This window comes from Periplaneta americana, chromosome 4, assembly GCF_040183065.1.
Source record: "Periplaneta americana isolate PAMFEO1 chromosome 4, P.americana_PAMFEO1_priV1, whole genome shotgun sequence".
NCBI classification, from domain to species: domain Eukaryota; kingdom Metazoa; phylum Arthropoda; class Insecta; order Blattodea; family Blattidae; genus Periplaneta; species Periplaneta americana.
Genome location: NC_091120.1, coordinates 93,612,780 through 93,636,945, shown reverse-complemented (window position 1 = coordinate 93,636,945; position 24,166 = coordinate 93,612,780). Strand labels below are relative to the sequence as shown.

Genomic DNA, 24,166 nt, shown 5'->3' with positions numbered 1-24,166 from the left:
CTTAAATAAATATTCAGTCCTGTTAAGTAAAGTTTCATCTGTAAGAATACTGCCCTTATCCAAAATCTCTTCTTCGTCCCTTTCTATTTTCATCCTATAGTAGGGTTTCTTAAAATTTTTAGAGACCCATTGGAAATTTATCCTTCCACTTAGTTTGAGTCTGAACGCTAAGGTTTCGTCTTTCCATGCAGATTTTATTTTTCAAGGACGTGTTACAATTTCTTATTCTTTTTTTTTTTGGTTATATAACGGCATTGTATCAAATGAGCACTAATGCCTATATAAGTCGATGGTGGCAGCGAGATGGCATTTTCCCGAGATAAGGCCGAAGATTCGCTATGGGATTATCTACCTTTCGTTTCATAATTGAGGAAAACTTTCGGGAAAGCTTAATTAGTGCAAATTAGATTCCAACCCACGCCCGATCCTTGTTACATCTTGCGATAGCTACATTATTTGGTTCCCTGCTCTTATTTTTATTTACAGTATCTTTCCCAAATATTAGATCTATATTTTTTCTCAGTACGGTGTCAGTTTTAGAAAACTTAATTGCATTTTCTGTGCTTCCCTTGTAAGAGTCCATTTCTGTGCCATAGATTACTGTAGAACTAATTCAGTTTTAAGTATTGTTGTTTGATGGCTGTAGCATAAGTAAAGAGTACTTTTGATGATATTCTATTACATGTATTTAGTTTATAATATGTTATAAGAATGACATAAATGTAGGGTCCACACCTGTGGAGTAACGGTCAGCGCGTCTGGCTGCGAAACCAGGTGGCCCGGGTTCGAATCCCGGTTGGGGCAAGTTACCTGGTTGAGGTTATTTCCGGGGTTTTCCCTCAACCCAATACGAGCAAATGCTGGGTAACTTTCGGTGCTGGACCCCGGACTCATTTCACCGGCATTATCACCTTCATATCATTCAGACGCTAAATAACCTAGATGTTGATATAGCGTCGTAAAATAACCAAATAAAAAAAAGACATAAATGTATTGTGCATTCAATATTCACGCACACATACACACTATGTAGTGTGAGAAGGAAAATTATTTTTATCGAGTATATTATCAGCCGTGCCTTGTTTTGATTAGACTACACGCTGAGTATCTCTGTCAGAGAAGTTGCCGATAGGTTACGGCGTTCGATATGTCATCTCACATCTCTGTTCTTCGGTTTTTGCATCATCATTATCATTACATTCTCCTCTTTCACGTCTTTAGTTTATAGACTACTCTTAGTTATGCCAAGTGAAGTTATCCTTATTTGCCATCACATCCTCCTCTTTCACGTCTTTCGTTTATATGCTATTCTTAATTATACCAAGTGAAATTATCCTTATTTCCCATCACATTATGCTCTTTCGCGTCTTTCGTTTATGTGCTACTCTTAGTTATTCCAAGTGAAGTTATCCTTATTTACCATTACATTCTGCTCTTTCACGTCTTTCGTTTATGTGCTAGTCTTAGTTATGCCAAGTGAAGTTATTCTTATTTGCCATCACATTCTCCACTTTCACGTTGCCAAGTGAAGTTATCTTTATTTACCAACACATTCTGCTCTTTCATGTCTTTCGTTTATGTGCTACTCTTTAGTTATGCCAAGTGAAGTTATTCTTATTTGCCATCACATTCTCCTCTTTCACGTATTTTGTTTATATGCTACTCTTAGTTATGCCAAGTGAAGTTATCCTTATTCACCATCAAATTCTCCTCTTTCATGTCTTTCGTTTATATGCTACTCTGAGTTATGCCAAGTGAAGTTATCCTTATTTACCATCACATTCTCCTCTTTCACGTTTTTTCGTTTATATGCTACTCTGAGTTATGCAAAGTGAAGTTATCCTTATTTACCATCACATTCTCCTCTTTCACGTCTTTCGTTTATATGATACTTTTAGTTATGTAAAGTGAAGTTATCCTCTTTTGTCATCACATTCTCCTCTTTCACGTTTTTCGTTTATAAGCTACTCTTAGTTATGCCAAGTGAAGCTATCCTTATTTACCATCACATTCTCCTCTTTCACGTCTTTAGTTTATATGCTACTCTGAGTTATGCCGAGTGAAGTTATCCTTATTTACCATCACATTCTCCTCTTTCACGTCTTTCGTTTATATGCTACTTTTAGTTATGTAAAGTGAAGTTATCCTTTTTTTATCATCACATTCTCCTCTTTCACGTTTTCGTTTGTATGTTACTCTTAGTTATCCCAAGTGAAGTTATCCTTATTTACTATCACATTCTCCTCTTTCACACTCTCTTTTATATACTACTCTGAGTTGGGCCAAGTGAAGATATCCTTTTTTACAGGCCATGGTGGCCCGCAGAGTAACGGAAGGTTACGACAATCGGCATTAGTAACAGTAGGACTAGGAATGTCAGTCGTATGTGCTTGCCAGTTTTAGCCCCAAGGAAAACTCCCTTGTACTCATTTCTGCTAGACATTGAATCGATACCGAAGACATAGTGCAGCCGGAAGGATTAGGTAACTTAATTAAAAAAAATGTGACCTCATAGGGATTCAAACTCGCGACCTTTGCTTTGTAGTGCAGCGCCTTAATAGTTATTCTACCGTGGATCCATATTCTCATTAAATTTTCCCTTTTTCTTCCCTTTTCTTTCCTTTGTCTTCGTTATATTTTCTTTCATTTTTCTTTGCTATTCGGATAGCTTCCATCTTACTTACAGATCAGTCATGTGTCGTATTTCCAGTCGTTTAGTAAAAAACCAATAGCTAAATGATAAAATATGTAAAAATGTTTAAATATTGGCCCTAAAAACTGTAAGAAAGTTTAAGAATTTTATATTCGTTACTATTCAGTACATGATTCTATTCAAATTCACTTTAGGTCTATCGTATCTTTGTCATGTGCTTGTCTGTACAGTAACTCGAAATTGTGATTTTTGACGCACGTGTGCTTGCTTCTTGCTTAGCTGTGAAATACATCATGTTTGGTCTTGCACAACCACGATATTCAACGGGGTTCGAAACTATTTTCTATGATGTAATGTCTTGAGAGCCACAAGTACTATGCACAACTATCCTATAGAAACATGATGAGAGACCGCGAAATACACAAGTTAACAACATGGCTGTGTACAGGACTTTGTTTCCAGTGAATGTATACCTTGTATATAGCAGCATCTCTGCAGAACGTTACACAACCGTCCAACGACCAACTTCCCTTTAGTGAGCGCCTAACTTTTAAAGTAAATAGTGGCCGCGACCAGCAACCAACCAACAAAGTCCTGAATATTCTCTATCTTCCTCTCTCTCTACCCCCTCTCTTCTGTCTTCTGTCCCTGAAGACCGGTTCACAAGCAAACGTACTGAGATACTGAAATTTATGAGTCGTTAATTGTAATAACGTTCTAATTATGTCTTCTGTATCCAGCTACCAATCCAGTGAACCCAGGTGCGAGTCTCTTCTCAGAATTTGATATTATCTTCCTTCCACAGGGATTGTAGGTCTAGGGCTTAATGACTGAATAACTATGAAGTACTGCTAATTAAAGTCTGATGTTAGTACAAAACATTCCAAAAAAAGATCCTATAAAAGATAAAAGATGTAAAATAATAAGAAATTGTAATGGAATTCATTTTAAGATATGCAAATGACGTTTCTTTTAAAATTGCAATATTTAAAACATTGCCTATAGACGACAACAGCCAAGGACCGCCGAGAGTGGAGGCTACTGATAGATGCAGGATGCAGCATCAAAAGAATGAGGATCTTTCCCGAACTGGCTACGCGGGAATGCCAGAATAGCTACCGTGCCAGCCAAGAGGCCCTTGCCCTACAGGCATTCTACGGGCTAATTCTAATTCTAATTCTAATTCTAATTCTATCATAAATATAAGTTAGAAAAATTGGGAAAATAGAACTGCATGGAAAGCAAGAGCAACTAAAAAAAATTACGAGTTCCAAATCTCAGCATCCACACGTCCAACATGAAGACATCCGAGATAATAGGAAAATGACGTTTTCTGGGATCCTGCGTTAGACACAAAATGGAAGTACGTCACACTGATGTCTTTAGCATCGTTTAATAACTCAATACCTGTAAAATATAAACAACACAAATCTGTACGTGAGTAAATAAAGAACTTTATATCTGTGTAAAGTTAATTTTTTTCCGTAACGTGGGCCTATAACTTATGTTACACAATGTTACATAATTTTGAATAAACTTTTATTTATTCAGCTTTCTCCAAGTGGAGGCTGCCTACAAGACAAAGCTTCCCATAAAATGGTATTTTTTAAATAAATAGTAGGTAAACAATTATAAAGAAAAAAAGAGAAAACAATGAAGAAGGAAAACAAAAAGAAATAACACAATTACAAATAATTGAAATCGATTAAACAAATACTCATTAATTATAGAAGAAACATCATATCTTCCTAGTCTCTGTTTGTTATCAGGTGATCGCAGTCATCTGTTCAGCATTAGTTGCAGCACCCAACTTAAGGGAGCAGGTCGCCATAGGAAAGAGGTCAGTCTACTTAAGCGTAGAGATGGTTTCTTAGAATTTTTATAGATCCCTTCACTGCAGACAGATATACTTCAGTAACAAGAGTTTGTCCTAGACCTAACAGCTTGCAAAAATGAGCGAATCTTTTTGTGTTGGTTCCTCTAGCCCCAATCAGTAATCCAATAATTTCAATCGACGCTAGATGAAAACGTGCAACAATTCTTTCCCCTTCCTCATCTTCAAAGACTTCTCATCCTCGATGTACAAGAGTGTATTTATTCATATTACGAGTGTATTACGTAGGTAAACACGAGAATTAAAAATTTGAATGAATATTTTAACAAGCTTTTATGATTTAATAGTTTTCGTATAAGTTGTTTCTTCCTGGAATAAGTTCTATTAGTTATTTACACTTCAATATGAGTAGAACTATGTATTTTGTATCGTAGAAAGTTTTTCCTTTGTGTGTGTGTGTGTGTGTGTGTTTTTGTTAAACTTAATATTTTCTTGTCAGTCATTCCTCAATCCTATTCAAGTGACAACTTTCATACGCTTTCTTAAATTCTACTACAAACATATTTCTTGATTGGTAATTGTTATATTCTTTCACTAGAGTGACACAGTAACTTATAGGACCTAAGTTATCTACCATGATATACCTATCCTAATTCCTGCTCTTTGTTCGACTTCCATGTCCTGTAGCCTACTTATCTTCTATTCTATTTTCCTTTCTCATTTGTGCGAAGTGTAAAGAGGAATTATTGTGATGTTACAAAAGATCTATTTCTAATTTTCGTGCAAAAACTAATTTTCGGCTACCCTGATTCCGATACTTTCAAACATGCCGTCTGTGTACAGCGGTTACAGTTTGTATATATTCAGTACATAAGAATACATTTAACACAATAATACGCACATGGAGTATAATAAGTTCAGTAAGAGACTGATAATAGCTACAACAATTCACATGCGAAAGCATTTTTCTCTGAGATGGCTTTTGCCGCGTACGTCAGAAGCAGTACAGAGAATCTACTACAGATTAAAATTGTATGGATAAATGTTTCCATGTGATTTAGTCGTTCATTCACAGTGTTCTACCCAAGGGCAGATTTTTCACTGCACATCCAGCATTCTCCACTCGTTCCTATTTTCTGCCTTTTTCTTTGTCTCCACATATGATCCATACATCTTAAAGTCGTCTATCATCTGATACCTTCTTCTGCTCCGAACTCTTTTTCCGTTCACCATTCCTTCCAGTGCATCCTTCAGAAGGCAATTTTTTCTCAAGCAATGATCACAAGGTGACATAAATGAGATATATTTAAATGCTACCATCGTCCTTGCTGGACAATGTTTTCACAAAAAGAAGTCTTTGAACTATGGCTGTTTTATGAAAACAACAGAAAATTTCCACTCCTATAACATAGGCCTATGATGTTTTTCCCCTAACAACTAATTCAGTATATGGACGCTACAATACGCTCACTATATGCTTAATATGTCATATTTGCATTTTTTCGGACTATGGTTTTTTTTTTTTCTAAAAAAGAATCCTTCAATTCTTTCTGCTGTTCTGTCTAGGAGTGTAGCAAGTTCTTCTATACTGCGTTCTATAATGCGTCACAGGTGACGTAAACATTGCCGGCAGAGGATGGGAGAAGGAAACTTGCTATTCAACCAATAGCAGAGGTCTCATTCGATACATATCTTGAAATTGGGCGGTCAAAAGCACTCTACCCTCGCCTAATTTTAAGGAAAAGCTGGCATGCGACCTCTGCCATTGGTTGGATATCCATCCATCCATCCATTTTAATATTATCCCCCCCCCCATTTACGCCTTGGCCTCCCCAATCCCCAAAGGCGTTTTCCCCTAGATGTTCCAACTAACACTCTATATGCATTCCTAGATTCACCCATAACCTACGTGCTACATACCCTGTCCATCTCAAACGTCTGGATTCAATGTTCCTGATTGTGTTAGGATGAAGAAGATACAATGGGTGCAGTTCTGTGTTGTGTAACTTTCTCCATTCTCCTGTAACTACATCCCTAAGCACCTTATCCTCGAACATCTTTAACCTCTGTTCCTCTCTCAAAGTGAGAGTCCAAGTTTCACAACCGTACAGAACAGTCGGTAATAGTCTATTACTGTTTTGTAAATCCTAACTTTAAGTTTTTTGAAAGGAGAATAGAAGACAAAAGTTTCTCAGCCGAATAATAGCAGGCATTTTCCATGTTCAGTCTGCATTTAATTTCCTCTCGAGTGTAATTTTATTTATATTAAATTTGTTACTGATTTAAATTTTTCAACCTTTTGAAAGATGCCTATTATATGACTGCTAATTAGTAATTATTAATAACAATTATAATTGTTCAAGAAATGAACTGTGAATAATGCGAGTAGTATAATTCGCAATAAGATAGCTACTATAACCGCATTACTACAAGACTTGTGAACGCTATAATATAAGTTAAGAGTATCATCTTTGTAGCTCTAATTTTTATCATTTATATTTATATATGAAATATCTAATTGTACATTTTTCAACTGAATGAACGAATGTAAGCTTATCAGACCCGCTTGTGCATATTCAGGCGAGTCTTTTCCTACAAGTGCACGCTGCCAAGTTAAGATAAGCCTATTGCATTGTTTCAATAAATAAACGAAAGTCCTCTACGAAATGAATTAAAGAAGCAAAGCAAAGCAGTGCAGTGTGAACCGCCCTCGGTAACAGCCCTGAAGCCTCCTCGCAGACAACACAGACCGGTGGTGGTGGTGTGCTCTTAGTAACAAAGGAAGGAAGGAACCGCTCCGTTTCCCGGCTACTTGTGATATTGCTGTCCGACCCAAACACACTGACTCTCCCCAGCATAGCTCCTGTAATTTATCTGCTTAGATTCCGGCAAATATCCTACTTACGGAGTTTGCCACAAAGGAAGTTTTTACATTGAACCTGTTTGTCAATTGTTATTAAGTGCATTGTGATCAATTCGATTTTAGTTTACAGACGCTCCTGTTTAGTGCAATTTCTACTCAATTCGTCTTGATTTGATTTCAACCTACTCCACAAATGATGGGCAAGGAAACTTTGAATGAATTCAACGACATCAAATTAAGAACGTGCCTTTCAGAAAAACCGGACTGCATTGTGCATTCTTTGTAAGCATATTTGACTTTTTTATGAAATTAGTAGGCTTAAAATCTTTGTTCGGTTGTCATCGCCATCATTATTACCATTATTGTCATTATTGCCATAGTAATCTTCATAATTATTGCCGACATCATTCATAATCATTACAATTAATGTCATCCCCATTATTGTCGTCTTAGTAATAACTATTTCTAGACTATGTCTATTATCATAATCATTGATCGTCGTTATTGTCGTCATTTTCACCATCGTTATTGTCATCATTTTCACCATCTTTATTGTCGTCACTTTCACCATTGTTATTGTCATCATTTTCACCATCTTTATTGTCGTCATTTTCACCATTGTTATTGTTGTTACTTTGACCATAGTTATCGTTATCATTGTTATCGTAGTCATTTATGGCCGTTATTGTCGTCATTTTCTCCGTCGCTATCTTCGTCACAGTCATTATTTTATAAATTGTCATCGTCGTTTTCGTTATTATCACCGTCGTTATCTTTGTTATCGCCACCTTTGCAATCTCCGTCATTGTCACCATCGTTATTGTCATTGTCACCGTTGTTGTCATAATTATTGTTGCTGTTATTTTTGTTGTCATTGCCCCGTTGTTATTTTCACTGTCGCCATTGTTATTCTTATTGCCACATCGTTATCGTAATTATCACTGTCGTTATCATTATTATTGTCACCTTCGTAGTCATCACTGTCATATTCACTCTTATCTTTGTCACTGTCGTCATCGTCGTTATGGTCACCGTCATTATCGTCGTTATCATAATTACCACAATCGTTATCATTATTGTTACTGTCGTTATCATTGTTACCGCCATCGTCGTTTTTGTCATCGTCACCATCGTAAATCGTCATTGTCATCGTCGTTATCATCGTTATTAGACTAACACCATCATTATCATCGCTATCGTAGTCATCACAGTCCTTATCATTATTTTTACCGTCGTTATCGCTATTGTTACCGTCATCATTACCATCGTCGTCGTCAGCGTCGCAAATCGCCATTCTCATCGTCGTTATCATCGTTATTGTCACCGTCATTATAGTTGTTATCGTAATTATTACAGTCGTTATCATTATTGTTATCCTCATCATTACCATCTCTGTTGTTGTCATCGTCACCATCTTAAATAGTCATTGTCATCGTCGTAATTATCGTTATTATCACCGTCATTATCGTCGCTATCGTAATTATCACAGTCTTTATCATTATTTTTACCGTCGTTATCATTATTGTTACCGTCATCATTACCATCGTCGTTGTCGTCAGCGTCGTAAATCGCCATTCTCATCGTCGTAAATCGCCATTCTCATCGTCGTTATCATCGTTATTATCACCGTTATTATCGTTGTTATCGTAATTATCACAGACGTTATCGCTATTGTTACCGTCGTTATCATTATTGTTACCGTCTTCATTACCATCGCCGTTGTTGTCATCGTCACCATCGTAAATCATCACTGTTACCGTCGTTACCAACGTTACTTCACAGTCGTTATCATTATTTTTACCTTCGTTATCATTATGGTTACTGTCATCATTACCATTGTCGTTGTCATCGTCACTGTCGTAAATCATCATTGTCACCGTCGTTACCAACGTTACTTCTCAGTCGTTATCGTGATTCTCATAGTCACTATCATTATTGTTAACGTCGTTATCATTATTGTTACCATCATCATCATCATCATCATCATCGTTGCTGTCGTCACCGCCGTAAATCGACATTATCACCGTCGTTATTGATGTTACTTCTCAGTCGTTATCGTGTTTCTCATAGTCGCTATCATTATTGTTAACGTCGTTATCATTATTGTTACAGTCATCATTATCATCATCTTTGCTGTCGTCACCGTCGTAAATCGTCATTGTCACCGTCGTATTTCACATCCGTTATCGTAATTCTCACTCATTATTTTTACCTTCGTTGTCGTGGTTATCGTAATTATCACTATCGTTATCATTATTTTCACCTTCGTTGCTGTCATCACCGTGGTAAATCGTCATTGTCATCGTCGTTATCATCCTTAATTCACAGTCGTTGTCGTAATTATCATTGTCGCTGTCATTAGGAATTATTGTCATGTTGTCGTCGCCATTGTCGTCATTACCATTATTGCTGTTATCACTCACCATCGTCACCATCTTTATTGTCATCATCGTCATCAGTATTACAATCTTCATCTTTGTAATAATTATTAACTTCTTGATTTCCATCATACGTAGACTTAATACTATTACAGTTTCATCTAATTCAGTGTTAAGCCATTCCATAATTACTAACAAATACACTAGTATTGAATTTATCTTAATTACTCCTATTTTATTTTCAGTAATGATTTTAAAATTTTGTTCATTCTGTTTTTGGAAAACTCTCTAAGACACTTAATATTATTAGAAAGACTATTAATAATTAATGGTATGAAGTTGTAGATAAGAAAATAATCAAGAATACTGTTTTCCGCTGTAACCAGACTTCCTATTATTTCTTCATTTGAATTATCTAATGCTTTAGTCATAATTAAGTTCCATTTCTGAAGTAGAATCACTTTGTTATTATTCAGTATGAGGTTCATTTTTATGAATGTGTTAAATTTATAAGAATTTTCTATAGGCCTAGTTTGTGAATAACGCAATTGGACCAGCACAACAAGTAAGCAAAATTAATGCTAATCTTGCAAACACAGGAAACTCATTCGTTTAGGAATGTTTATGTTTACTTATTTACAATTCAAAGGCGTTAGCAGTTTTAGAAGGTTGGTAACCTAGTTATTAGTCGACAATAAATATTCTGTCTTAGGGTGTAAGAGAAAATAATAGAAACCGGTTTAATTGAAGAAGAATATCAATTGAAATTTTTGTACAAGACATGGGAACAATAATTTACACAACATTTAATTTAGTTTCTTTGACCTAGTCACTGTCTTGAATTTGGCCAGTTGACTAATTTTGAATAAAATATTTCAGACTTGCTTATTGAATTATTTTCTTTTTGCTATAGATCTCATGGCTGAAGTCCATAGTTGAAAACAATGCCGGGTAAATCAAGACAAGAGTCTCAGATTTTTACTCCATAAGGAAAGAAGGTAAATGTCCACCAGACTTAAAACTTCAAATGCAATGCTTGAGAAATTGAATTAAATAAAACGAAGTTTTAAACAAATAGCAGCTTCTGTAATTTTAAAGTAAGGCTCACTTTTATACGAAGCTCGTAATGGCATATCAACATGTCTGCCAGTGCCGACAAGCAGGCAACAACAATGCGGACATGACGTCATTCTGTCTGTCACAATGACGTGCGTCTTGACAGGCAGCTGTGCGCATACCGCTGTCCGACAAGCTCATTTCCAGCACAAGAGCGAAGTTCAAAACTATATCCATTCCCGTCGGCATATGTGAAAACAATAAGAATCAGAACTCTTTGTTCGAAACGTGTTATTTTTTGTGTATACAAACCAGTGTCTTGAAAATGGTAAGTAGGCCTATGTATGCACAACGCTTAGGCCCACATATTTTTTGAGATGTATTCTATGATAATTATGCCTATTCATTTTCACAAAAACTATTTCAATGTGTTTTAATAGGCCTAATCATATTCTTACTCTGATAAGTTGTAATTATATTTTTTTTATTCACTTCGACTATGTGTATCTTACATTTCCATAAAATGACTTATCACTGTTATGTAATGATTAATAAACAAACGTTTTTTTCAGGCGTATAACCAACTTAATCTGCAGAAAAGTACCCGAGTCATTGACTGAGGTACCTTCCTAAACTATGTGAACAATAAACGTCTTCAATATTACTATAAGAAAGGCATCGCCCAGAGTCTTTTCTGTATTAAAATGTGCGTCTGTAACAGGAGAACACAAAACTGTTGTTAACTCAAAACGCATAAAAAGTGACTCAAGCTCCTTTCTGAAATAAGCTGTTCTTGTAATAGTGAAAATTTATCACTTAAAAGATGTGGTAGGAGGCCTAAAACTCAGTGGTAGAGCACTTGACTGCACATTGAGAGATCTGCTGTTGAAACCCGGATAGACCTATGCCATAATTTGTATAATTAACTTACATGGAATTCTTAATTGTTTAATATAGTTGTTAATACAATAGTTGTTGATTCAATTTATTTAATTTCTGTATGTTTCTTAACCAAACAGTCATTTTTAAAAGTAGATGCTTTATTAATCTGTTAGGATTGCTGCTGTGTTACATCTGGTGAGAAAGAATTGACAATCGGCGCATACAATTGAAATCAGTGCTAGAAATACGCATTAGTGTTAAAAGTATTTTTCGCAGCTATCATATAATTGTCAGTTGTTAACAAGCTTGCCTGTGTTAAAAGATCTACTTTTAGGAATGACTGTCAAGAAGATCAGGTATTTGAAATTATAAGAATTTTTTTTCTTTCTAAATCAGAAAGCAAAAGTTTATCGTGGTATGAGGATGGGCAGTAAATTAATTTATTTTTACGTTTATTTAAAAAAAATTGCTTATAATCTTATTGTTCGCCAAAAATTAAGGCTTCTCGACTTGTTTCGATATCAGAGATAGCTATCTTGCTACCTAGTTAATGCCGACTACACATCTGTAACATTCCTGCTTTAGTGTAAGGTGTTCAGGTGGATGGTCCCCTTTCATTTTAATAGCTGTTTTCACTTAAGTTGTATTTTTATGTTACATTTTCGTACTGGCTTTTAAATAATATTTCGAGGAAACAAACCATAAATTTGAATATCCTTCGAAATATGATCAAAGACCCGTAATTTTACGAAAAATGTAGACATGCAATGGAAAAGTTAATTCTTCCGACACGGATTTCTAAATTGTGAGAAGATAAATTCTGTGATTATTTAATAAATTTGTGTTTCCCTTGTACACATGACATATGCTTACTAATTTATATCAATTCATATTTTATGTAGGCAATAATAATACTAGCCTAATAATAATAATAATGATAATAATAATAATATTATTGTTATATTATTATAATATTATTATTATTATATTATCACCACTAAGTTTTGAATAAAATAAAATTATTCTGACAATGAAATTAAAGCACGATATCAGTTTCTTGAATTTTCTTTCTCTTCGGAACGTCACTGCTTTCGGAATATTGCTGCTGTTGTACGAACGTCAATGAGTAACGGCTCTCCAGAGAACAGGATGCTTGCTTTGCAGGAGCTTCGATCCGCAGGTTTAATTTCTGACGCTCTCGCAGTACGCTGCTAAAATCAGGACGAAAGAAACAACGTTGCTATTGTGCGGAGACGTCGCGAGGGAGACAGTCGCCGCTCTTAAGCACGAAATCGTTCTCATGTAACCTTAATAATACACAACAACGATGTCGGTCATTAGAATACCTCAGCTCACTGACTGTTCGTTATTTTTCCATATACTATGGGCACCGCTGAACTAAAAATAAGCCTATTTTTTATCTAATCACTCACTCACTCACTCACTCACTCACTCACTCACTCACTCACTCACTCACTCACTCACTCACTCACTCACTCACTCACTCACTCACTCACTCACTCACTCACTCACCCACCCACCCACCCATCCATCCATCCATCATTCCAACAATCCATCCATCCATCCATTGATTCGTCATCGCCATATCATCCATCATCATCATGGATAAGACTTATAACAACAGTCTGGTGATAATTTTATTGAAACTGAAAAATCTTTCCATCTTCACTTGAGAAGCTACTGATTTAGCTCAGAAGGTAGTGTGTTTGCCAGTTGATTCGGAGCTGCGCTCGGGCGTGGGTTCTATTTGTAAATTTAATAATCTGATTGGCTATGTATTGTATACTTTTAGTAGAGCCATCGATGTAGCTCAGTCGGCAGACTCGCTGGGCTGCTGATCCGGAGCTGCGTTTGGGCTTGGGTTGGATCCCCCTTTGGTCTTTGGTTTCTTCCGAGGTTTTCCACAGCCGTGGGACTGAAGCCGGATGGTCTATGGCGAGTCCTTGGCATCAACCCCTTTGATTTGATTACCGTCCTTTGATTTGATTACCTGGTTGGGTTTTTCCGAGGTTTTCCCCAACCAAAAGGCAAATGCCGGGTAATATTTTGGCGAATTCTCGGACCTCACCTCATCTCACTACATCTCGACAAAATATTGTAAAAAATTGCACAAAATTGTAAAAATTGTAGAAAATTACTAAATTGTAAAACTATAAAATTTTGTAAAAATTGTAATTGTAATATTGTAAAATTTTGACTTGTTCCACATCTTAAAACTTCATTGCTCATGTAAGATTTATGGAATAAAATGAATGAATGAATGAATGAATGAATGAATGAATGAATGAATGAATGAATGAATGAATGAATGAACTGATTACCTAGTTGGGTTTTCTGAGATTTTTCCCGACTGTAAGTAGAATATCTGGTAGTCATGTGACTAATCCACTGCCTCATCTTGCCAACTACCATCTTGTCATCAACAATAAATTTACATCGATGTTAAATTAACTAGGAATTGATACAGCGTTTATAAATAACCTAATAAAAATATAAGTGTCACCAGAAATGACACATGTTTCTCAGCTTTACAGCTTGATTAGCAGTTATCTATAATTTGTTAATAAGGTGCTCTATTAAAATTTCTATTGTGGTATTTTGTCATTTAAGTTACAACGACGGGACTTAATTATAATTATGAGATTAACAATTTATTCACTGCCTTTTTATTTATAACAAGATTATAATAAATATTAGAATAGACTATTTTAGGGGCGTGAACGTTATAACTTATACAGGGTACAAATTGAAAGGGACAATAGGATACATTTAAAGGAATAGAAAAACTATATTACGTTTCGTGATTAAATGCACGGTCAATTAGAAAATTAAGTTGGAAATTTCAGTAGCCCGTAGGCTAATACAGATTTAAGAGATAAACGAACTCAGGTCTGTTTCTCTGCGTGAACCTTCCTCCCTGACTACGAAGCTGCAATCTGCTCTCACCGTTCAATGGCTTGAAATTAGTGTTTTTAAAATTAAATTTACACCAAAACCGTCCACGCTATTGAAATATGCCAGAGGGATAAATTATTCTCTATTAGATTTTATATTCCTATGGAAAAAATCATACTCGCAATAGTTACCAAGTGAGAGGTTGTTAAACACTTGAGGGGAGGAAAAACATTTTTTCTGACTGTCACACTTTTACTACGTCACACTACTTTTGACCAATAAAACGGTACGAAAGGACGTCTTTCAACCAATCATGGCTGCTTATCGCATAGTTTTATTGCGTTCCTAGCATTTGTTTAATTTCATCGCGTCCCTAGCATTTGTTTATTTTTATCACCACCCTAGCATTTATTTCTTTGTTTACCAACATTTCAAACTGCACTGGTCTGGACGTCAAAAAACAGAAAATTACAAACCACTCCAGTCGCTGCACAGCACTTTCAAATATGACTCGCATTGGCATTCAAGAACAAGAATTAATAAAGATCACTGGTCATAGCTATGCATCTTCCCTGAAACCCTATTTACAAATAAATGAAGAGCACCATTCGGAAATCCTGAATAAGTTGAGGGATACACCATGTACATCAACGAGTTCACTTCCTTTGCACACAGGTCCAATAAAACATCAACTGAACCACCAACCACTAGAATATTCAAATTTGAAAATTGTACTTTCAATAATTGTTTCTTTTAAAATTATTCATGTTTATTTTTTATTTCATCATCGTTAATTAAAACGTTTCTTGTTTATTTCATCATCCCTAATTAAAACTTTTCTAACACTTGTTTATATTATTTAGGGTGTTTGTTATAGCGTCTGCTATATGATATGATGGATACTCACGTATCAGAGATTGTTTAACCACTTCCCTGATTAACCCGAGTTAATTCGGGTTGCTAACTTGTGTCAAAATTTATTAACCCGAGTTAACTCGTTTGAGTCCCATTTTCGCTCCTAAGGATTATATCCCGAATATATGTGTTTCCATTCTTTCATTAACCTTTTCCTCACTAGATGGCTACAGAAGTTAGTGATATTGCTATATCTGGTGGTGTTTTTTGTACTTCTTCCTTGCGAGTAGAATTCTACGCTCATATAGCATTCACACACAGTAGTGAGTAGATGCTAGATAGTTTTGGCGGTTTCTGTTTGTGTTTAGTGTTTTTCGTGCTGTTTTGTGTAAAGATGGATCAAGTTAGTGATTCTGAAACCTTTGATCAGGAATATATTCCCGTAGAAGATTAGGAATTGAAACATCGGTATCAGAAGACGAATTCAGATCAGTTGATTTCGCGTCTTTTCGACATTAGTGGTTTGAATAGAAGACATCTGGCACCATTTCTTCTGCACCTCCGAGGTCCCCATTCCCTGAAATTTTAACATTGTTTCTGATAACGATAATTCTCAATTTTTTAAATTATTCTTTAATAATGACGTCATCAACATTATATTCGAGGAGACGATTCGACATGCTAATAAGTGTTCACAGAATGCTAAAAATAATTCGTGGCGGCCTACTACAGACTCTGAAATACGTGTACTTTTGAACATAGTGATACTGCAGAACATTATTCACAAACCTGAAGAACAGATGTACTGGTACAAATATTCAATGACTGCTACACCATTCTTTCCAAAACGCTCTCATATAGGAGAGCAGATACTACTATTCGGAATGCAATGTGCCACTGTGTGTAATACCCTGCTTTCCAGTCTATCACACGACAAGCAACATTTAACGCCTTGATAACAGCACTGGTATTGTACCTCATAAATTAGGCTAATCCATAAAAAAACATAAGTTGGTAAATAGTTCAGGAGAAAATCAAAGTGGGACAACTACCAGAGCTGGAATCAAGGTGCACGAGATAACTCGGGATTATAATTCAGGTATAAATGTATGTCTATTTCATAGTAATTTTTTTAGGTATGTAAGAAAATTAGTGATGTACAGTGATTCTGCAATATTAAATGACCTCTTTACGAAAATAAAAAAATGACACTTTTTTTTCACAAAACTGGTAAAATATATAGTAAGGGAAGAGGTTAATACTAAGATTTATTGAAAATCATCTGTCAAGTGACGTTAATTACTGGGATCCGGATGACTAAAGTGGAATGCAAATGTTTTAACAAAAATGAAACTGAATCAACAAAGCCTTCTTGACTAGTAACCATCTACAGAGTTCAATGAAGATTCCATAGTTGGCACAACTGATAACAAGAAAACATAATCATAAAACACTACTGCCATCTAGCGTAATGTTGAGATGGTACAATAATACATTTGAAGACAGTTGTATTTTCGTAAGCCAATTAATATTTTATTGTATTGAAGTACTTTGTTACTTCTAACCTTTATATACTTTCTTCTAATCGTGTAATAGTCAATTAAATCCCACTCGAGTTTTGAGATTACTGTTGAGAAAACTATGAACTTCCCACCAATATGACATTACACTTTTTTGTTACATACAACATGAACTAGGCCTATTCGCTCTGAAAGTCTGCAGGGTTATTTGACTTCCACCCTATGTAGGGCCAACATATGACACAATAGTCACTACTATTGGGACGCATTTGTTTCGCTATCATTATTTAAGGTTTTAAGGTGTAATAGTGTAATATCCATAACAAGGCTCACTTCTTTTAGAAATAAAACTCTCTAAATTCTTATACTTAACAAACACGACTGAATTAGTTATTTTTTGTAGACCTATTGTCAGAAGACAAATGATTCAAAAAGTGAAAAAAAAAATGATCACGCTCATATTTCTGAATAACTACAGTCCACGAAAATGTCAATTGATGCAATTATATTCTATTAACCCGTAACAAGTTCCATGCTTGGGAGGGGGGAAGTGTGTGAGGTAGGCCTAAGTTGGAGAAAGATGCAAATTTGGTAGTGTTTTTGTGTGTCAACTGTTGGTGTCACTGACTTATTAGTGTAAGAGGAGTTGACTGTGACCGAATGGGGACCGACGTAAAAATACGTTAATAATTATGTGGATTTATAACATTTTGTTACTTAAACTTATAAGCCTACTTAAGATTCGCAGTCTTTTCAATACAATTGTTGGATTCACCGTGAAGTCGCACAGTCTAAATCACAAAATTGCAAACTAAGTATAATGGCATATAGGCCTATGGGGTTTTCCCGCACTGTTTAGGGAAATATGAACATAGTGCAAAGAAAATAATTTTACTTTGTATGTACTATATGTAATGTTGTGTGTGTGTGCGTGCGTGCGTGTGTGATAAAAACAATTAATAATGAGTTAATAATAATAAATAATAATAAATAATAATAATTAATTAATTAATAATAATAATTAATTAATAATAATAATCATCATCATCCAAAATTAAATGAAGCAGGGTCTCTTAAAATAACATTTAAAGTAAATCTAATTTATATCTTAACCCTAAGTTCGAACTAAGACCCACGAGTATGATAGGTTCATACCTGCACAAGTACCTTTCGGCACTACACTACACTACACTACACGTAAGGAAGATTCCAAAATATTGTGGATTTCGTGCAGGTAACACGTTAAAGAAGTGATTGCCTGAATATTGTGGCGCAGAATCACATTTATTTTGTAGAATAAAATAATTCATTGCATTATCTTTTACTGCTATTGCTTAGGATTGCATGTGGTATATAAAAAGTTAAAAATTTTATATACACACATATCTCTGTGTGTTTCCTTATAGGTAGGCTACTACTTGTAAAAATACAAATAATACACAGTAGACCTATTGTAATATTTTCTAAACATGTTTATTTCAAGCTTCTGACATCTTACCTCATTTCTGGTACCAACTTCCTCATCTACGCCTAAGTGTCAATTTTGGAAGACTTCATTATAAAATGAATTTCTCAATAAAAATACGAAACTAAATGTAGACTTATATAATAACTTTAATATACAGGAAAATGACTGAAAAATATTCATATGAGTATATTTTTTGTGAAACTCTCTCACACTTCAATTTTGACTTACACTCGAAGAAACCGCTTAACTATTTATTCCTTCGATTTACCTTGTATTCATGATAAAAAAAATTGTATCTACTAGAAACGATGAACAACTAGACTACTTAATGAACTCATACTAAGATTGCAACAAACTCAACAGAAGTTGAACGAGGGAAAGAGAAGTAGTAGTAGCCTAGCAGTTGGTGAAGAAAGAGTAACTTAACACCATCCTTCCGCTACAAGTTAAACTTTTATGGATAGATCACAATAGTGCTACCAATATGGAAGGCTGGATGACCCAGCACTTGTTCTATAATTGGTAGTGGAAGGGAAAAATACCTTGCGACCGCAATCTAATATTTTTAGTCCACAATAACAGAGCAAATTTATTACAACCATGCCTAATTGTTTCGTTGCCAATAAACTGTATGTGGTCCGGCTCATGCCGCATGCCAAGATATCCCTACATTTATTACCAAAAGAGACAACTGCATGATAAAGTGTTTGCTTTGTAATCTGGAGGCAGTGGTTGTATTTCGAGCCAGACAGATTGCTTGACCTTTCCCCAACTCTAATTTTGTACAGAAAGTTACAGAAATAATTTTTGGAATAAGTTTCAATAGATTCTCTTCAACTTTTATTATACTGTAATGTGTCTGTAGTTGAAATTCTCGACATATCTAGTAGAAATTTACGCACAGATCTTTGTGACATACGTGATTCAAGTAGTACCAAGTAAGAAGGATATTTCAGAATGGGTATTTCAAAGAATTTAATAACTAATTTAGTACGGATACATTCGACGTGATAACAAAATACTATCAAAACAAGATAAAGACTACCTCCCACAGGGAAGGTGGTGAAGGAGAAGACCTAAAAGAAAACGGGAGATTAAAATCCACGATTCAAATTAACTTAGTGATGTCTTGGAGAGTAAGAATACAGGCTTCTGTTGTCTGGGAGACCGACACACATTGAAAACAAAAGGAAACAAAATGGCCTATAGCAAGTTAGTCCTCGAGTATATATTATATCCATATTCCTTTAATAACCTCTAGGTGCAATATAAATCTACAAATTCCCTTGAAAGCTTCAATATTTGGTAAGACTTTAATTCCATTCAACAATATTTTTAAAATTTTGTATGAAATTCTTTTTTACCTTTTACGGGGAAGGTGTCCGAAGGCTTACACCGCAAACCAGCCTAGTTAAATCTGTTGTCAGAATGAAATGAACAAATAGATTGACATCGTTTGTTTAGAGTATCTATTATTGAATTTTATATTTACATGCCTATTAATATCATAATCAATAATCCCGCTCCCTAGCTGTGTGACCTAAATCGTCATGCCTTACAGGCCGCGCCACCGTTTTTGATGTGTGAAATAAGTAAAGGGAACGTTAAATGCAGCAGTCTGTGGGCGATAAAACTGGCAACTGTGGTGGGCAGATTCCTGACGTGACGTGTATTTAGGAGGTGGTACCAATTTCAGCTGCAGTGACAACAGATGCCCACTGACTGGGCACTGTAGTCAAGGACATACCCCAGGAACGCCAGCGTAAAGGAAGTTAAGTGCGAGTATCTTACCTTTGCCGCAGTCAGTGGGCAGTAAGACTGATAACTGTGATTGGCAGATTGCTGACGTGACGTGTATAGAAGGCGATACATTCTTAGCTAGACTGATAACAGATGCTCCCAGACTGGGCATTGTACTCAAGAACACATACCAAAAATGCTGGTGTCAGCTTTTAGAGTAACGATACGGGATGAGCTGTGGTTCAAGTCCACGAAATTTCGACCAATGTATGGAACTGGTACACACATAGCATAGTGATGAACTGGTGAATTTGGGGAGCTACATTGAGTAGCAACAAGGGCTGGGGGATCATCGTGCTAATCACACTTAGGTAACGTACTGGTTGGATGATCGTTCACTTGTGCTGAGATTTTTGGACGCAATGCCAACGGTCGGCTGTTTGGCCTTGTCCCTCTATGTGAATGTGATTAATATAATTTTACGCTTAATTTATTAAAGACCTAACTTTGCGTCTATTTGCATAGAAAGTTTCTGTATCAAAATACATAGATCTATACCGCTGCCCGGATGTAAAGTCGTCGCTTATAGGTCCACCGTGTATTAGGATACAGACTTAGTATGACTCTTAATGCCTTTCATTACCGTTGCAAGAACTTTCTTCCCAAATGGATTTTTTTGATCGGCAGCTGAAATTAAACCAGCAATGCACGATGTCACGAAATAGGGCTGTAGAAAGCCGAAAATATAGACCAACTACATTCTTTTAGGCCTATATAGTCTACTGAATTTTTAGGCATAAATTATAGTGCGGTTATCGTTTAACGCAGATTCAAATCTGCCACAGAAAACTTGAACGTTGGCGAGAAATGCCCGACACAGATTACGACAGTGGTTCCCAACCTTTTTTGACTGACGACACTCTTTACTGAACGCCCACAATATCGCGACACACTGATTTGATTTTATTAATAGTGATGATAATAATAATAATAATAATAATAATAATAATAATAATAATAATAATTGGTAAATTTCTTCTGGAGAAAGATGTGGTGCAACTCACTTTAGAATATTTTATAGCGGACGGGGAGATGATTACTGTTCACTGCACGGAAATTTTGTCGTTTTTAACCTCATTTTCGTCCAACTGAGTTACTAAGCCTTACAAGATCTAAGCAGAATTCAAAGAAAAATTATATTAAAAACATAGTTATTCACAAATATTTCGGTTCCATAATGAAAAATGCTGGAAGGCCGTTTCAGCGCGTTCCACGAGAAAAAAAGCATTGATAACAACTTCTATGTATTGTTGTAGATAGGTCGATGTTAACACGCAATCAAAAATTATAAAAGAACAAGCATCAACTTGAGTGGCATTAGAAAGAAAACAAAGGTATGTGTCAAAAATCCTAATCTATCTATGCTGGATGTCCGATGAAAGATTATCGTTTTTGAAAACTCGCCTATTTAATGTGAATTCTGCGGTTGGTGGGTTGCACAGAGTTTCTCTATACGCGGCCTTATGGTTGAAAAACTGAACTGAGCATTGTTGCAGGTGTTCACGTTTCATTGGTAAAGTCTGTCTCAGAATAAAATGTAGGCCTACCATATCAAAGACTTCATTGCAAATAAAAAAATACGTCGTAAAGAGACTTTCTGGATAACATAAAATTTATTTTTCAAATCCAAAATTTCGCGACACACTCCATGGAGCTGCGCGACACACCGGTTGGGAACCCCTGGTTTACGATATGAGACACACAACTTTACTTTCCTCCCAAAGAAGTCATGTGGTATAGCCTATAGGTCTATTCTAATCATCACGCCAATTAATCTTATTAGTCATTGTTAAGAAGCAGTCCTAATACATGAATATTATCGATGTAATCGTCTCTTTTGGCACTAATTTTGTACCGTACATCAAATTTGATGGAATGAAAGCATAATTACGCTATTATTTCATTCTGTTATAGGAATACAGCCCTTAGGTCAAGATCTGTACTCTTTGTTTTCAATAGGCCTATTAAATTTGATCTCAACTTGAAAAATTGGGAAAAGCGACTTTAGCATAGTCTGAATTTATTTTGAAACCAAGGATTCTGTTTACGTTGAGGAGTATGACTCACACGTTTTGAGAGCAGTGTAGTCCGTGCCATGATACAGCTTACCCTTAGTCTAAGAGCAACACCTCCCCTTTCTTACTCGAAAACCTTGCCGCTCCCCCACTAAACCTCCCCCTGGCCACCGTTGCTAGGGCCTCCGGCTGATTGCAATTAAAGAGCTCTGCTAATTAATGGGTCTGACATCTGTGGACTTTCCCCCCTCTCACCACCCTTCCCTCTTCCCAGTCCGGCAGCTCCCCCATTGGTCAGGTCAGCTTACCCTTTCACAAGGGGCATTTTCTTCTTCCCCTTTCTTTAGCTTTTCCTGTGACGACCATTCTGAGAGGGAGTTTATCGCAAAAATGAGATATGTTTGCATGCGGCACCAACAGAGCGAATTGATACAGTACAGACTCTTCCATCACGGGTCAGTGATCTCGTCGGTCTACTTTTCTGGGGTAGGCCTATGTGTAGTAGTCTGTATCACCAGGCAAAGTATGTCGGAATTTGTTATATGAATTAATAATAATAATAATAATAATAATAATAATAATAATAATAATAATAATAATAATAATAATATTATTATTATTATTATTATTATCATTATTATTAATTTAATTAACCTATTTATTTATTTAATCTGGCAGAGTTAAGACCAACAAGTATTCTCTTCCGCCGAACCAGATACTAAAAAAGCATTACATTACAATAATAATAATAATAATAATAATAATAATAATAATAATAATAATAATAATAATAATACAATGATACAATGACAACTGGAACGTACAACAACCAAGACAGTGAGTAAATAATAGTAGGCCTAAATATTAAGAGTAGAATTAAAGCCTAAAATTTAGATAAGTAGTGCTAGTGAAACAATGATAAATATTAATAGAAGTAATGATAATGATAATGATATTGATAATAATAGCAATAATAATAATAGTAATAATAATATTAGTAATAAGAATAATAGTATCATGAGATAATTTGAATATTTAGACTGTTATAATATTATGCAGAAGCACTGAAAAATTGAAACAACATTGCAACGACAATAATTGGTAACGAGTATTAATTGATAAATTCTTTCTTAGTTTATTGATAAATTCGTTTGATAACTGACACTCTCCGACATTACTTGGCAGGGAATTCCAAAGTCGAGGAACTACTACTGCTACTACGGCTGCTACTATTATTAGGCCTACTACTAGTACTGCTGCTATTACTGCTACTAATAATATTATTAGTACAAGTACTATTAGGTTTACTATTACAGTAGTGTTATTACTACCAGACTTTACTATTAGCTCTGCTGCTGCTAGGCCTACTACTAATACTACTACTACTACTACTACTACTACTACTACTACTAGGTCTACTGCTACTGCTCTCACGGATTGAGGATAATACTGTTCTTGATTCACATTGTCATCTAGAACTTTTCCAACGACGATATTTCATAACTACAAGGACAAGAAGCATAACAAAAGGAGATGAATTTAACACAATTACAATTTCTTAAACCATCAAAATTTTCTACTTAACTTTTTGTCATAGCGCCGATTTATGTGCACTCAATATTGTGTAAGAAAAATATAGTCATTTGAGTTATTTTCCGAAGTGATAAGTGTTGTGGATTATGAATTTGCAGATATATACTGAATGAAAAAAGAATAATATAGGCTATAGCCTATAATATTAATTATAAGCAGTGTATGTATATTCGACCTTTGATATATTTGAAAAGAATGCCCGATACACGTTAAATTTATAAAATAAAACGACAATGAAGCTATATTTAAATAATAAACATGCGAGGCACAGAGATATTACTTTCTTAGCCCTATTTTTGTCCTCGCGGAAAGAATCCGATACCATGTGAAATG

The 24,166-nt window shown here is 35.4% G+C and overlaps 1 long non-coding RNA gene across 1 annotated transcript in view; it reads left to right on the top strand.

The window, feature by feature from the left end:
* The window catches only part of LOC138698055 (uncharacterized), a 347,446-nt gene that overhangs the window by 211,448 nt on the left and 111,832 nt on the right, over nucleotides 1–24,166 (top strand). The gene's annotated exons all lie outside the window — the stretch shown is intronic.